The sequence below is a fragment of the Opisthocomus hoazin genome, chromosome 2 (genome assembly GCF_030867145.1).
Source record: "Opisthocomus hoazin isolate bOpiHoa1 chromosome 2, bOpiHoa1.hap1, whole genome shotgun sequence".
NCBI lineage: Eukaryota > Metazoa > Chordata > Aves > Opisthocomiformes > Opisthocomidae > Opisthocomus > Opisthocomus hoazin.
Genome location: NC_134415.1, coordinates 3,000,297 through 3,004,696, shown reverse-complemented (window position 1 = coordinate 3,004,696; position 4,400 = coordinate 3,000,297).

Here is a 4,400-nt window from a genome sequence, read left to right as displayed (position 1 = left end):
TCCTCTTTCTCTTGCACATTTGTTTGTGGAAAAGAACCTCGGCTGCTCCCAGGCACCCTGATTTCTTGCAGTGAGGGATGTCCCTCCCTCCGACTCCCCTCAGCTCCCACATCCCGGCAGGCTTTGGTCTCTGCACCCAACGAGCCGAGTTTAAACTCCTCACCAGGTTAGCAACCCTGGCAGAAAAGATAATCGCCTTCACCAGGAGCAGCCTGTCTCTTCCGAGCAGCCCTCCTTGCCCAGAGGGTCCCACAGCCACCAAACCCCCTGCCCGGGCTCTACAGCTCTCCCAGTAAGCTGCCAGCGACGCCGTCCGCCCGCGCCGAGCGGGACACCCAGCACAACGCCCGCTCCGTCCCCGTCAGAGCTCCCGCTCCCTGCGCGACGCCTCGCACCGCCTCTTGTTCCTCGCTGCGTGGGTTCTTCACAGAATCACAGAATCACAGAATAGTAGGGGTTGGAAGGGACCTCTGTGGGTCATCTAGTCCAACCCCCCTGCCGAAGCAGGGTCACCTACAGTAGGCTGCACAGGATCTTGTCCAGGTGGGTCTTGAATATCTCCAGAGAAGGAGACTCCACAACCTCCCTGGGCAGCCTGTTCCAGGGCTCCGTCACCCTCAGAGGGAAGAAGTTCTTCCTCATGTTCAGACGGAACTTCCTCTGCTTCAGTTTGTGCCCGTTGCCCCTTGTCCTGTCACTGGGCACCACTGAAAAGAGCTTGGCCCCATCCTCCTGACACCCACCCTGCAGATATTTGTAGGCATTTATAAGGTCCCCTCGCAGCCTTCTCTTCTTCAGGCTGAACAAGCCCAGCTCCCTCAGCCTCTCCTCGTAGGAGAGATGCTCCAGTCCCCTCACCATCCTTGTAGCCCTCCGCTGGACTCTCTCCAGTAGCTCTTCATCTTTCTTGAAGTGGGGAGCCCAGAACTGGACACAGTACTCCAGATGAGGCCTCACTAGGGCAGTGTAGAGGGGAAGGAGAACCTCCCTCGTCCTGCTGCCCACACTCTTCTTGATGCACCCCAGGATCCCATTGGCATCTCATCAGCATCGGGTCTGCATTTTTTCTCCTGCACTGCGCTTACAAAAGCTTTCTGGAGGAGCTTACAAAGCGTTCTGTTCCCCTAGCTTGAGGGACACACTTCAGCAAAAACCCTCAACACTAAAAGCAAACATTCAGCTCACCGAACGAAGCAAATGTTCCCCAAAATAACTTTATAAATATTTGCTTAGCGGTGTTGTGATCTCTCTACTGTTCCTCAACCACTGCTCCAAGTCGCTGCTTGAAGACTGCACTGGCAAATAAGAAGAACGTTCCACTCTCTTTCTGTACTTCACCGCTTGCTATTCGTTTCTTGACCATTTTCCCCCAAAAGGCACAACGCACTTAGCTACAGCAACTCATTTCGGGGCCTGGAAAAGAACAGCGTGTGGCACTTCTTTGAACAGCAAGTTACATACTTCAGTTTTGCCCTCAGAAATATTAAAAAGAGTAAATGATTTGGAAAAAGTTACACAAGAAGTTTTGAACCGTGACTGTAAGATATTACGGATTTTCCAAAGCAGTGAAACATTGTACACGCAAGGACAGCTCACTGCATTTTTCCTGTTATTCGGCTCCGCTCTGCTGAGACCCCCCCGGGAGCCCTGCGTCCAGCTCTGGAGCCCTCAGCACAGGACAGACCTGGAGCTGTGGGAGCGGGGCCAGAGGAGGCCCCAGCAATGATGCGAGGGCTGGAACCCCTCTGCTGGGAGGAAAGGCTGGGAGAGCTGGGGCTGTTCAGCCTGGGGAGGAGAAGGCTGTGGGGAGACCTTAGAGCAGCTGCCAGTGCCTGGAGGGGCTGCGAGAGAGCTGGAGAGGGGCTGGGACAAGGGCAGGGAGTGACAGGACACGGGGTGACGGCTTCAAGCTGAAAGAGGGGAGATTTAGACTAGATGTAAGGAAGATATTTTGTATACTGAGGGTGGTGAAACCCTGGCCCAGGTTGCCCAGAGAGGTGGTCGATGCCCCATCCCTGGAAACATTCAAGGCCAGGTTGGACGGGGCTCTGAGCAACCTGGTCTGGTTGAAGATGTCTCTGCTCATTGCAGGGGGGTTGGGCTTGACGGCCTCTAAAGGTCCCTCCCAACCCAGAGCATTCGGTGATTCTGTATTTGGGGGCTGAGGAAATCACAGCAGCAACAAATTTTAGTACTCCAGCAGCCCAAAACCAGAAATTGTATACTGGAGGTCACCGGGCTTTTGGACTAGAAGAATTTAGTATTGATATATAAACAAAGGGACTGATACTTTTTGATGTTCACCACAGCCCTGTCAGAGGTTCAATCTTTGGGTAACTTGATGACCTTGAATAGCCCAGTTCCTTTTTTTTTTTGTTGTAGAAATCAAGGCAGTCATACGTCACAAGTTATGTTTTTGCAATACTGCATTCATCATAGTGAGTCTGTAGAGGATTTAGCTTCAAGATGCATGAGATCACTTACCCATCTACCAAAACTGCACCTCTCACGATTCGGTTTGACTTCTCTCTTGGCTCTACCGTACAAAGGAACGCCGAACCCAGAAGACCTACCAAAAAAGATACACCTGGCATTTCCTGAACTGAACGCGAAGCACTGTAGCCATCTTGCCGAGATTTAATTCCTGCTGCCTAGACAATGCCAAAACTAGAAGTCTGTCAGCTTTTCTCTACAACTGACCTGAAACATCCATGGATCCATTCTTCCCTGAAGTGAACGCTGGGCTTTGTAGAAAGTGAAAATTACTATGCTAAGAGGCAAACTAAGTAGTAAACCCCTTCTTTATCACCATCACCCAAACAGCCTGTCAGTTACAGAAGCATGGAAGCTGTCTCAAGAGCAAGAAGTATTGTCTGAATAAGGACTATATCGTCAAAGCAGCCTAAAGCTGAGAGCGGTTTTATTACAGCTGGGGAAAACGTCACTTATGAGGAAATATTATATCAGACGTGCCATGGTTTCTCACTTTGCTTATAAAAAAAATAAACAAAAAGGGAAAAATAAAGGATAGCATACAGTAACTTCACTACAAAAAGTATTATTTTTATAATCCATCCTCATTAGCACAGCCACATGAATGGCATGGAACTGTCAGCCATAGCTTAGTCCTTAACTTTTTACTTCTGGATTTGTTCACAGCTTACAGAGCGTGAGCGTTTACCAATAACACATGTTTCTAACCAGACCTAGCTGGCACAGAGCGGCTCAGCCCAGCTGCAGGTGCCCCCCTCGGACAGAACCAGCGCAGGAGGACAGGAACATCCCCATCTCAGAAGAAGAAGAATCAAGAAGAGTGTGGCCAGCAGGACGAGGGAGGTTCTCCTTCCCCTCTACACTGCCCTGGTGAGGCCTCATCTGGAGTACTGTGTCCAGTGCTGGGCTCCCCAGTTCAAGAAAGATGAGGAGCTACTGGAGAGAGTCCAGAGGAGGGCTACAAGGATGGTGAGGGGACTGGAACATCTCCCCTACGAGGGGAGGTTGAGGGAACTGGGCTTGTTCAGCCTGAAGAAGAGAAGGCTGCGAGGGGACCTAATAAATGCTTATAAATATCTGCAGGGTGGGTGTCAGGAGGATGGGGCCAAGCTCTTTTCAGTGGTGCCCAGTGACAGGACAAGGGGCAATGGGCACAAACTGAGGCACAGGAAGTTCCGTCTGAACATGAGGAAGAACTTCTTCCCTCTGAGGGTGACGGAGCCCTGGCCCAGGCTGCCCAGGGAGGTTGTGGAGTCTCCTTCTCTGGGGATATTCAAGACCCGCCTGGACAAGGTCCTGTGCAGCCTGCTGTGGGTGACCCTGCTTCGGCAGGGGGGTTGGACTGGGTGACCCACAGAGGTCCCTTCCAACCCCGACCATTCTGTGATTCTGTGATCTTCCACGACAGGGCTCCAGCTGCTCACTTGAACAGGCAGATGACGATGGGTATTCAACTGCCTTAGGTCCTGTAGGGAGAGGCCTGATGTAAAATATCAAACAACATGATCTGAAATGTAAGGCAAAACAACCATTCAAGAGGGCTTAGCTTGCAAGTCATGTTTAAGTAACTCAATGGTAAACACGAAAAAATTTTGCCAATCAAGACTGGGTAATTTTTTTCCCCTTTGTCTATTGAATCATAAACCATCTGACAGCTCAGGCTGATACCCAGTAACCCTATTCAGCCTGGTCTTCATCAGACTTTAGGACTCACCACCAGGAATCACAAGATCCTTTGGGCTTAGGAGAAGCCTGAGCACGCACACATTCTCAACTGCAGACTGGACTAACTCTGGGGGAAAAAAAAAAACATTCAAGAAAAGCCCCCAAATCCCACAGGGCTTCCTGGATTTCCTAAGCGTTAAGATTTTGGGTTCAAGAACTCTCAGCAATACAATTTAGCCAGC